This window comes from Lepisosteus oculatus, chromosome 13 (genome assembly GCF_040954835.1).
Source record: "Lepisosteus oculatus isolate fLepOcu1 chromosome 13, fLepOcu1.hap2, whole genome shotgun sequence".
Taxonomy (NCBI): Eukaryota; Metazoa; Chordata; class Actinopteri; order Semionotiformes; family Lepisosteidae; genus Lepisosteus; species Lepisosteus oculatus.
Window position 1 is genome coordinate 20,730,139 of NC_090708.1, and position 13,322 is coordinate 20,743,460.

Sequence of the window (13,322 nt, forward strand, 5' to 3'; positions counted from 1 at the left end):
GTTAATTGCTTTATGCGTTAAGGCGGGTCCCAGGCTTTTTTAAGATTTATTTGAGCCAGTCTGGATGTTTACATAGGAATGTAATCTTTCATTAGAGAACAACATTTGGTGGATTATACATTTTTTAAAAATGTGCTTTAAATTTCTTATATTTAGACATCTACCATTTCCAGAACAAATTCCACAACAAAACTACCATTCCATGTTCCTTAACAAATACACAACTTCTAATGAAACTTTCCTGGAGTTTGCCATCTTCCTGCTGCTGAGGTCAAGTTTATGACTAAAAGCATCTGGTACTGCATCCCTATTAAATCCACATTTTCAAAAAGATATAGAAAAATTCCCTTTCCTCTTTCAGAAACAGGGTTTTTTTTTCTGCTTACATTGTTTGCAGCTGTTCCAACCCACAGTCTGCTATCTCCAGAACATAGATATTTAAAGCCATTCAAATAATTTTCACAGAATTTTAGCTTCTCTGTGGGGATTCTTGTACTCTAGCATGAACCATAGAGTTTTCTTTAAGGGAGATGACAAATTTATTATAAAGACACCCTCTTGCATGAACGTACAAATGCCAAAACTGTTGTCAGAATGTATTGCCTATTTTTAAAACTGTAGTCACAAGTCCTAAACAATTGGTTATTTTTCTGAACTAATTACATTTTTCCCCACACTAGCAGCCCACCCACACATTCCAGGACTGTAAAAATAACCTTTTATGTGCAGATACTGTATGTTTTGAAAATGGCTTGTGCAATTCCTCATTATTCTAACCATGAAGAGTTACAGTAGCCTCAGTGGAAGGGAGATCACTCGGCAGCAGATTTAATTGCACCCAGGGCTCAGAGTTGAAAGCCTTTGGTAGTGTCAAAGGTCGTTGTCCTTTATTGTACTCTCAGCTGTCCATGTGTTACAGGAAGCAATGGGTTCACCCCCATTGGCGAGAGCCATTATCTGTCAGTGGTAGCCGGCAGAGATATGTACCTTGAAAAAAACAAACATTTCCCACATTGGGAAGAGTGAGGCCCCCTCCCCCTCAACTGGCTTGTACCCTGCGTCTACCCTCACCTCCTCTGTCATCTGTTGTGTTGGCCCTGAAGATGTGGTCTGCAATTGTCTAGAAGGGAAAGGGAAGGTTTTTTTTTTCTGGAGGATGTTAATTTCAAGGCTGACTGGTTCCTAGTCACTCGGCCTGGCTGGAGGTATCATTCACAGCAGGCCTTCAGGCGTTAGGGGACCAGATGTCTCACCTGCAGGCTACAGAGCTGCACCTCTGAGGCTTGTGGCATTCGGAAGGCCTTTTCTCTCTGCCTTTGTTTGTTTTTCATAAAACCACAATTGTTTTATTTTTTACACTGTTTTAAATGGCGGGGAATTAAAGGGAAATTAAGGGAAATAAATCTGAAAGTCAAACCTGAAGGTTGCTGCTACTTTAGGTAAAAAGGAAGGCTTGCTTCATCTGTGAATTTTAATAGTAGTAATATTATTCTAAATCAATATTAGTTTTCCGATATTTGTATCTGTGTATTATCATCTGGTTATAAAATATAACTGTGTTAGTTAAAGTGTGATTTTGAGGTGGCCTTTCTTGCTGAAAAGTGTAGTGTAGAAAGACTGCATGCCTAAAGGTTTTTGAAAGAATAAATTTGACAACAATGTGGTGACTTTTACTAGCATTGCACCACAAGACTATCCTTTCACTGTAGTAATGAAGGACAGGATTCAGTAATATTCCACGCAGCCTGCTGAACAGGTTACAGCCAACAGTATCTTTCGTTCTGCAAACATAAATTTGAAGAGAAATTGATCCTTAATAACTGATAATGCAGTGTACATGCTCAAAAATGTCCTCTTACAAAGTCTTCAAATAAGTAAATAAATTCTATTCAGGCACTTTAAAATCAGAACACCCTAATTACTTATCAATAAAGTGTCTATCTGGATGCTTTGGCAGGAGTAGAGGCATGGAGCATTTTCTAGTTTTGATTGATCGTTGGGATTTATTATTACCAATGCAAAGGATCCTTGGTATCAAGGTGTGGCCTGCTGGCACTTCTAGCTCATAAATTACAGCTTTAATGAAGTGATCATTTATCCCTGGCGAATGATAAATGACCTGCCCCAAAAGGAACTATGGAATAGGTAAGTAGATCATTTTCATATTTTGTGAAAACAATAATAAATACCCAGACCCCTGTGATTGGCCTAATAAATGAATAATCTGAGGTGAGGTGCCTGGCAGCCCATGTGAAAAATAACCTGAGCTTGGGTGCTCATTTGTCAAAGTTTGCCACGACAGAGTGCATTATGGGTAAATGAGCAATCAGCAAGAACTGTTATGACTAGGATGCGTTTGTGAAATTCATCATATGTAGGGGCTGGTACTTTTCAGGCCTCAGGCTCATGGTTAAAAGCCATGGCTGGAATGAATAATTACTGCTTACACACTCTTGCCTGGGTTAAACTCCAGTGCTTTGTATCTTTTGGTCCTCTCTGCAACACAAGCAAGCCAGAGTTTTTTTTTCTTGTTGTTTTGTACCTTCTCAACCCCTTGCTTCAGGAGGGAATGAGAAAAATGATCTGACGACCTGTTTCCATGCAGTTTTGCATATTTCAGGCCAGAATTTATGGAGTGTTTTCGCATTAAATGACATTTCAGAAAGAACTCTAAAGTTTCCAGGAACGGAATGGGTCTCATTCGTCTCTCCCAAATCACACAAGCTTAATGCTCAGAGCAGCAGAATGAAGAAGGAGCTGCATTTCAAACAATAACAAAATGAATAATAAGGTGTATGGTTTTCAAACCTGACAACTCTACACATATGTTTGTAGTAGCAGACAAGAATCAGAGAAATGTAAAATAATACTTGAGAAAAAGAGCCACCTATTCAGCTAGGTATGGTATAAGGGGATTGCTCTCTTTTCCTAGTGGGAGTAGTTTTACAGTTTGAAGAGGTTCCTGAGGTAGGTTATTTTGGCATAAGCATATGTTTCCATTTTCTCCCTCTTTGCTTCCGAGCAAGTCCCCAGGCTGTGGCAGGGTCACAGCAACATTAAGGATTTTGTCATTGTGATTAATAGCTCTTTAGATCATCTTTAATTCACTCACTAATGACTGAGGGTCTTTTTGCTCTCCAAGTAATCAGGTGATATATGAGCCTTTAGTACACCTTGTGGCAGAGGTGAAAATCATTTTCGTGATGCAAATATTGCCACAGGAACGAATGTTTTCCCTGTTAATAAAAATTAATGAATTTTGCAGTGGGTGTGGGAGCAAAAAAAAAAAAGCAATACAACCAAGAACATGCACGAATGTCTTCTATTCTGCAATGTTTGTGTCTCAACAGAAAATGCTATAATTTTAGACCTAAAATGTTGTTTTTAATTTTAAAAGTGCTTTTGAATGCCTTTGTTATTATTAAACATCTTTAATCATTTTTAAGATAACGTAGCAATTAGTCCTTCCATATAAATACAATTAGGTGTATTTATTTCTTTCCAGTAGCTTTATGGTATACTGAAATTAGAATGTGACATTTAACTAAGTATTTTTAAAATATATATATATCTAGTGATTGGTATAAGTGGTGAAATAGTAATATACAGTAAAATATGTGAAAAGATAATTCCTAATGCAAGAAATTGTAAAGGGTTAATAAAGTGATATAAAAAATAAAATAAAATATGCTATTTCTTTGTCTTTAAGGGAGAATTGAAATGATCTTTTTTACAAAACTGAAGATAGTTTTGTCGATGCTACTTATAAAACTGTCTTTGAAAAGAAATCCTATTAAGAAGCATGTTGATTTGTTTCTTTAGTTCAACTGATAATTGTGCATCACCTTAAACTACATACCTGAAAAACTAACCAGATTAAAATACTGAACAGCATAAAATGAAAAAAAGTCATTTTTTCATGTTCATTTTCATTGCAGCAGAAATTGTGAAAATTGATTGTGTTAGCAACAGACAAAGATATTTTGGGGACTGGAAGTGTTAACTTTGATTTTATATATCCTTTATATTGAAATTTGTTTCCATCTTATGATACTCTGTTCTTTTATTTTTATAAGGTGCACTTAGATAGACTTGATACTCTATTTTGTCCTTAGAAAGATGGTTATACATCCAAACGTATTGTAAAGATACTGATTTTCAAGTCTCTTTCTACACCGCCTACCTAAATTACTTACAACTCAACAAAAAGGCAAAGCTACTTGTAAATGGAATGAGTAATTTAAGAAATATAGAATCCACAGAGGGTTGCTAATTTGGAGTTCATTACCATAACATGTAAGTAAAAAGCAGTATAAACTTTCAACAGCATGAGGAATGGCTTAGGTCTTCTAATGGAGATTTCCTATAAAGCTAAAGGCCTTTAGAGATTTTGAACTAATGAGAGGCTAAACACAGCAGTCCCAGTTACTGAGCTAGAAGTGTTTTGGGTTGTTTGCTTTATAGACCACCATCCACAAGAATGTACTCCCTGATTCTGAAGCGGTGTAGTCCTAAATGGGTTTTAAGACCAGTTTACTTTTTATTGTTACTGTTGCTTTTATTTTCCGTAGTGCAGCACGAGTATTATTTTAGATACACATCCAAGAAATGACGTCCGTTGGAAAGTAAGGAGTGATCTAATCGCCCTCAGTATTGGAGCTTGTTATCAAATGATTGGAATTAGATGGTATAAATCGTAGCGCTGGTTCTCCCTGTTCAATTGCTAAAGAAAGTAAAGGCTAAAGGAAATCAATTGAAACTAGCAGGTAACAAATGACCGGTCTGGGGCAGACACAGCAGATGGAGAAAATAGAGTTGTGGACACAAATTACTAGAGGATGCAGTCATGATATTTCTCATTCGAAGGTTGAGAAAAATAGAGAGCTTTACTGAAGGAGAGGGTACTTAAAGCCTTAGTTCTTTTAAGATAATTTATTTCATCATTTGTTCAGCCTATTAAGGCTATACAAAGAGCTCTTCAATGTTGGAGTCGAAAGCAGTAGCCTCAGGCTCTAGTTTTGACTATGGCAGTGGTCTCTCCCTCACTGTCTCCTTCCACTCTCCTTTTTTGTTAATTTAATGTACTAACATGTTTTTGTCCATGTGATTTAATTATTATATCTACAGCAACAAGATAACCACGTTTAGCCATGTCATAGTGTTCTAAAATAGTAGGAGAGATTGCGCTGTATATATCCATTCCATTGAGAGATGGATGCCACAAGTATAAACAAGTATATAATACTTATGTTACAGCTGAAGTCCTGCATGTACAAAGGTTTTATGATGCCAAATACAGGACAGTGTGGAGTCATACTGTACATCCTTTTTTGTGAATTACTGTTACAAAAGTTACAGTGATAAATTGTGGATGTTTTAAGGTAAGTTGAATCATGTGATATTTAGGTAAAAACATTTGTTTTGTGCCACCTGATTCCATACAACGTGTATTTAATGTTTTCATCCATTTAATTGTTTTTCACCCTAATAAATCTGAAAATGTGTTTTTTTATTTTATATTCAGTCATTTTCTTGAAGGTGACTAAAAAAATGGACATTATTACATCAAGGCTTAATGAGGTGTTCCTTGCTGTTGAGCTAATCCACAGAGAGATTCGGTTTCCAAAGCAGTTTATGTTTTCCTACTCTAAAAAGTGAAAGTATTGTCTCATATTGGGTTCATTCACTTGGTTGTTGCTGGGTTTGTTTGGATGAGTCATTGTACCTACTGTATATACTGTTTTGTTCTTTCATTTTATAATGATGTCTTTAGGTTTATACAGTTTTGAAGATGGATTCAGATTTAACACTGATGAGTTAAATGAAGGGTGGTGTGGTGGCAGAGTGGTTAGCACCACTGGGGCCCTGAGTTCAGTTATGGATCTGGCATGTTACCTGTGTGTAAGTGGAGTGTAAGTATGTTCTCCCTATGCTCATGTGGGTTTGCTCCTGGTGCTCCAGATTCCTCCTATAGTCCAGAGACATACAAGTAGGTTAACTGGCTTCTGGGAAAACTGGCCCTAGTGTGGATGTGTGTATCTGTGTCTGTGTGTGCCCTGCGATGGACTGGTGTCCTGTTATAAATTATTTATTATAAATCACGTAGGCCTTTTTCCATGTACATTTACTACATCAAGAACTAAGTGCAACAAAATTGGGAAATACGTTAATTTGAATTATACTTGCATGAAGAATGAAGTTAGTTCCGTTACCGAACAATCAATAATAATAATCACATGGTTGAGTATGATGCTTGAAAGTTCCTAATTGGGATTCATATAAAACATAAAGTGAATAAGTGAATTTCTATGAATTTCAGGTGGGTAGCTGTGTCAGCATGCGTAGGCTGCAAAGGAACAAGTAATAGGTTTATTCCATGCTGAAAAAAAGAAGAAAGAGAACACAACGTTTCGGCCGTGGAGCCTTCTTCAGGTGTTGTTCTTCACACCTGAAGAAGGCTCCACGGCCGAAACGTTGTGTTCTCTTTCTTCTTTTTTTCAGCCTGGAATAAACCTATTACTTGTTCCTAAGAATTTGCCACATTGATATAAAAATACTGCTATTGTTAATTATTGATCTCTGTCTCAGGGATGTCATTAAGACCTCTGTCAGAATTTATCAACCTGCAATCCTTTTTTAATATTCTTCAAATTTCACCCCTAAGTAACAACAGTTCATTTAAACATTCTCATCAAGACAAATTTAATAATTAAGCCAGATAAAGACATTTTATATACTGAGCAACAAAGGTATAAGGATAAGCTCTATTTATCCATATATGTTTTTTTTTAAATTAAATACACAGATTATGGAATTTCAAAGTGAAAGCTTCTGGCAACATGATGATTGATCAAATTGATATAATGCAGTGTTGCAACTGGAATACCTTGCCTATGTATGTACATATATATTGTATGTAGTTGAGAAATCGGTATATACTGTAAGTCATTTGTATTTTCCCTGCTTTACTCTTTCATGCCTGAGTTCCTGGTTCGTATTCAAAAGAAGATGGAATATGCGAAACATGGAAAAACACTCTTCAAAAGGCCCCCAAACATATGTTTGGTTTTTGTTTGACAGCAATAAAAAAAACTAGCAAAAAGGCTGGAAGAATGTGTAGTAGATTTTAACAACCAGTGCCCATTAAGTTTCTATCCTAACCTACATATTGCGTTTAAAACACTGGTTATTTTTCATCAGATTATTTGTAGAGGCCTTAAGAGGAATCCAATATTACAATTTCACTCCTCCCTACAAAATTCATAACTGATTACAGTATGTAGACCGCTGGTTTATATAAAAATATTAAATTGCATTACTGAAAATGGTGCTGTAAATAAAAAGATTTTCTTCGAAAAGTTAAATAGGAGCTTAAAACATTACAAGTCGTTTGTGTTTAATGCAGCACTTTTCTTTTTTTAGTATGTTTTACACAGACCACATTTGCACAGTACAATAATAATGTACATGTATATTATACAGGCCTTCTTATCTTTTTTTTCTCTTCATGTTTTACAAATATTTAAATATTTTTGTAGGGTTTCTTAACGACTATATGCACTCAAAACAATGTAGCTGAATAATGTTTTGTGATTATAGAGAGGGAAAAAAGTGAAACATTAGAGCTTTTTGTTTTTTTCTTTTTTACACTCGACCTGCAAAATTATGGAAACAGGTCACACTGTAACCCTTATATCATTGGTGTGTCAGAGAAATCAAGCTGGATGTTTATGGTAGAGACCAGGCTTCCTGGACCACAGCTATTACACAGCTGACCCACCAAGTGACAGCTAATACAGGTGGCCTTGCCGGCAGAGATGGATGTCTGTGTGGTTCAGATGTACAGAACAATATGCTAACGGTTTTGTATAACAGACCAGTCAATGGGGTCCAAGTGTGATGGTCTGGACAGGAGTGTCTAATTGCTACCAAGCTCTTCCCGTAGTGATTGATGGCAGTCTGAATGCAAGGCACTACAGTGCTCAAGTCCTGGTACCATCATCTAATTCTGATGTCATAGCATTCTAGTAGTTTAACACATCTTCATGCGGCACATGTAACAGTGGCTTTCATGCAAGATTAAATTGTGACATTTAGATGTCTAGAATAGTGATGTGTTGTGGACACCCTGTGTTGTCAAACAGCATGATTTGATATAATCTACACCAATTTACCATCACTATGTTTTTATAATTTACAGCCATTGGACATTTGTGAGAGTAACTGGGACAATGTGGCATCTAAGGCTTAGAGACTAGTGAACAGATACATGTCCAGGTTTTATGAGAGTAATAGCATAGAATCCTCCAAGACAGCATCTGCAACCTGGTGCGAAGCCTGTATCACAGAAATACAGCTTGTATTGTGTTCAACGGTGACCTCACACTCTGCTAAACTGTGAGCTTCAGAGTAGATCAGTGTAATTAATTTACCTGTGTCATGCTTGTGCAATAAAATAACAGTGCACCTGCTTTTCACGTTTTTCCATTGTGAATTTGCTGCAATTTAAAATGATACATTTCTTTTAATGCTCATTATAAATTGAATATTGGGAAGACTGGATTACTAAGAAAGCTGGCTTTCTTGTTAGACGTGTAAGGGTGCTCATGCCAAAGCTTTAGGGGTGGTTAATCATTACAGGAGATTATCCAGGAATGTCCTTTGCATCACTTAACAGCTCTACCTCGGCCTGAATACAAGTCAAGGTGGGCTTGGCCTGTGAGTAGTGAATCTCATTGTATTGTGACAAGAAGTGGGCATAAATGAGTGCAAGTTTCTGATGGGAGCAATACTGCATGCACCTGTTTCCATTTACCTATATGGTTTAAGTACTGCATATAGCTATTTCCATATACCTATACAGCATAAGTGCTGTATATATCTATTTCTGTTGGAAAAACCTTTCCAGCAGAACCCCTTTTGGCAGTCTGTCTGTTCTTTCATTATGTGCTGATTTTTTTTATATTGCCTTGTTCAGACACAGTATTTTTTCACATTACTTCTAGGAATGTTATGGACTGTTCTTGGCTTTATGTGTCTGCTAAAAAAATACTTCTGAAGTCGTAAAATCACAGTGATTTTATATGTATGACTGAATAGACTTTAAAAAAAAGTCTTGTGCTTTTGTTTTGTTTTTTCACTTTTAGGCATAGTTATTATCAGCAAAGAATTATCAAAGCATTCATCTGAACCTTCTAAGGTGTTCGGATGAGAATCTTGAAGCTTTGCTCCATTGTGTATTTGGTGAAGATTAAATTTGAACTTTAAAACCAGCATGAACATGCCTAGTCTAAAACAGTGCTTTAACGATTCGGTTACCTGCAGCAGCCCTCACAGTACACCATATGGCCTTCTTCACTTATAAAAACCTAACCATATTACTGAGGACTCCACAGAAAATAATTAAAATCAATTTAAGCAGTAGATTAGGTTTAGGACCACGGTAAAGCTTTATAGTGTTTTAAAAGCTATTTGTCCCCCTGAGACAAGCACAAGATGTGTGTAAGTTAAACTTTTGTCAAACACAATCCGACTGTCTCACCACAAGAACGTGAATCAGAACTGACTATCACACATTACCTCGGTTTAAACTTTCAGACAGAGCATTCTCTGTTCACAGCCTGTATGCTGGAACAAGGCTGTTTAAAGAAGGTCATCTGTGTACCTACTGCAAGTGACAACTCCGTCAAACAAATGATTGCTGAAGTTTCTGAAGATATTCAAGACGGCTGCAGTTTTAATGGGCTGCACAAGCACATGGGCTTTGCAGTATGCACGGTTTCAGTTTTCCCCTGGGTCTGTCAGGGACGCCACAGTTACCCAGCATGAAACCCTAAACATAACCTTATGGGTGTTTTGTGTCTTGCAGCTGTTTCTCCATGGGAACTCTGTAGCATATCTGTATGTTGCTGAAATTGCAATTCTTTCTACCTTTTTTTACAAACAACATAAAGATGCCATTTGCATTTTTTTTTGCTTTTTGCCATTTGCTTGAGTTATTTTAACAAGGAAACTAGCAGTATCTTGGCCAGGAATTACAAATGTTGTGCTTTTTTCTTGAGCTTTCCCATTGTATTGCTGTTTAAAATCAAGCTAAAGCAGTGTATAGTATTTCTAGTGGTGGATAGTTCAAATGATAAAAGCACAAACGAGAAAATCTACAAGAAATCCACTTTTCATTTTTCAATTTGTTCTTTTAATGAAATGATATCTGTAACCAGTTCTGTCTTGAAAATAGGTTTGCGAAACTTGGCACAGTGGTATCATCACTGCATAGTCTGTAATTAGCTTTTCTCTTTCAAAGTAAGTGACGGGAGAGATAGTACAAGGAACTTCATCATACAGCTACTGGAGTACAAAGAGTGGAGTTGTAACCTCAGCTGAATGGCAGGTTTTTTAATGATAAAGTTATTTCTTGAGGTTGGACCTTTTCCTGAAGTTGTACCATCACAAGGAATGTCGAGAAACAAGTTAAATCCTCTGAAGGTGAAATCTCAGATCAACAAGGAAACGAAAATTCCTTGTGCATATCACATTTCCAGATAGTGCAGGCTGCTCATGAAGGACATTGCACAGAACCACAGTACTGCCACCTGCAGGCCCACTTGTTATTGACATCTTCCTGGTGTATTGTACTATACCACATGTTTAACTTGTATAATTATGGTCCTAAAAGGACAGACAAGTTGTAATTGCTTAAAAGCATTCACTTCCTTGACTGAAGACAATAACACCACTCACAGATTTAGTGTCTCTCAACACTTTTTAATTTAATGTTTTCGTTGTGTGAGGTCAAGCCACCCAAATCCATATAGAAAAAATTAAAATATGTTTTTAACAGTTATTTTAATCATGTATGATTAAATAGAAGTCTAGGGAGTTTTTTATCTACATAGGTGGGTTTCTGTAGTTATTACCCAAACATTACTTAGAACTGTTGGAAAAAAATAATATATATATTTATCAAATATATAATATATACAATGTACACAGAGAATGCCTTTACAAAACTTAGTCACCCCTCCTCAATGTTTTCACATTCTGTTGCAGTCTGCGCTTGCAATTGTGAAATGTAGAAATAGTACTCTATATTTAATATCTATATACTGTATATCTATATACTACACAATTAGAAAGCTAAAAAGTGCAGAAAGTACATACATGAACTTGAGTTTTGAAGATAATTAGAAGATTCAGTTACTTAAGTATTCAACCCCTTATGCTATCATAAATCACTTCAGGAACCAAAGAACAGTTTGAAAGGACACAAAATTAGTGTAATAGTCTCTGTCTGCACATAATCAAAGTGGTTCAACTTGACTTCAGAGTAAATACATCAGTCTCGGTGAGTTCACTCAGATACATATTGAATTTCAAGCTACAACACCGAGATAAGACAAATCAACCACAAAGACCAGGCAGCTTTTGAAGAAAGTCAGGGATGGAGTAGATCAGGAGAAAGTTAACATTCAGAAGTCAAAAGTGTGTCACATCACCCAAACGCTACCTAGATCAGGCTGCCCTTCCAAACTGAGCAGAACTGGTAAGGGGTTAGGGATGGTCACTGTGAAGCCAACAGTCATTCTGAAAGATTTGCAAAGTTCTATGTCTAAAAGGGGAGATGCTGTTCATAGTGTACAGTACATTGAAAATTTTGCGGCTGGTATGCAACCTGATAAATATGGACAACACGCACGAAAGAAGCCTCTACTAAAAGTGACTCATCTTAAATCTTGTAGTAGATATACTGCAGAAGGATTTATGGTCCTACAAGCTCAACATTGTGGTCTATATGCAAAGCACTATGTCTGACACAAGCCCAGCACAACACCATCTCAGCCATCAAGCATAGTGTCCACAGCAACGTGAATACTTCTTATCAGCAGGGAAAGACTGATGTGAAGCATCTGGAACTGAGTGATGACTGAGCAAAGTACAGACGTGTCCTAGAGGAAATCTTGGTTGAGTCACCATAGAACCTAAACCCTACATTTCAGGAAGACAATGACCTGTGGCACAAGCTCACAGCCGTACTGCGGTGCCCTGACATGAACAGATAAATGACCTTGAGTGGCCCAGTCAAAGTCCTGACTTGAATCTAATAGAAAACAGAGACTTGAGGACTGTAATCCATCAATGATCCCCAACAAACTTGTGAGAATTGGAGGAATTGTGCCAGGAACAATGGGCAAAAAATTGTTTCATTCCACTGTGCAAAGCTGGTACAGACCTATACAAAAATCTGCCAAAGGTGCTTCAACCAAGATCTGGTGGCTGAGTACTCAACGGAATTAGTAAATACAACTTTTCTTTACAGATTTTACTGACATTCAGCCTCCTTCACATACAGTATAACACTCTTCAAACTGATCCTTATAGTTTCATACAAAAACAGTATATTTAATAATTTGCAATTAATCAGAGGTTGAATACTTTTTTGGGACTGTATGTTTTATTTTAAGTCTGTCTTTTGTAGTTTTTTACTCGTTTTATTCTCAGTTTTTCAGCCCAACAGATGTATTACACCACATCAACAAATTTCCTTTTTTTTCTTAACATAGTATACCTATCTGTACATATACCCTATATATATATTTTGTGTTGTGGGACTAAAGAGAATGATGGCAGTTACAAAAACCTGGTCTTAGTCTGTTTTCCTTTGTGGTCTGCTCCCTGATCACTGTATATTTATACACCCCTGGAAGTATAACTGACTGCTTATGTAAAACTGTTGCTCTGAATTTCATGACAGAAAGGGAAACAAGTTGCAGAGGTAATGGCTTTGTTTTTACAGTTATGTATTTGTTGATTTGTTCCGTGGAAATTGGGCAGCAGTCCAAAGGTTCGCTCTTTCTTTACTCAAGTTTCTAGTGTCAAGAGGCATCAATAAGGGTGTCCACTGATGTAAAAAGAAGCATTCTTAAAAAGTGAGGTGCCTAAGCTTGCGACTTTCTGGTCAGGCACAGGCTGCCTCCTGCGGTGCCCCAGACGGGAGCAGTCTGCAGCACGCAGGGCGGGGGGTGGGGGGTACCCACTGAGGATGAGCAAGCCGAAGGCCCAGTGGTAGCACCCATCCTCTGGAATCCTAATTACCCTTTGAGAGGCGGGGGGCATTATCTCTCGCGTGCAAACAGTACATTTTCTGCCATGCACCTCCCAGCATCTGGAGGAAACTCCCACTGTGAAATTTCAGACTTCACCAGCAGTGCTCCGCGTTAATCTGAGCCGCACTGACAGGAGCTGCGAGGTGAGGGATACTTTCATCCTGGCACATAGCTCATCACCGGGAGCCAGTGAACGTACCGCCACGCGTAATTCTTCCT

The 13,322-nt window shown here is 37.3% G+C and overlaps 1 protein-coding gene across 12 annotated transcripts in view; it reads left to right on the plus strand.

The window, feature by feature from the left end:
• mecom (MDS1 and EVI1 complex locus) overlaps window positions 1-13,322 on the plus strand; it is a 187,964-nt gene that overhangs the window by 53,227 nt on the left and 121,415 nt on the right. The gene's annotated exons all lie outside the window — the stretch shown is intronic.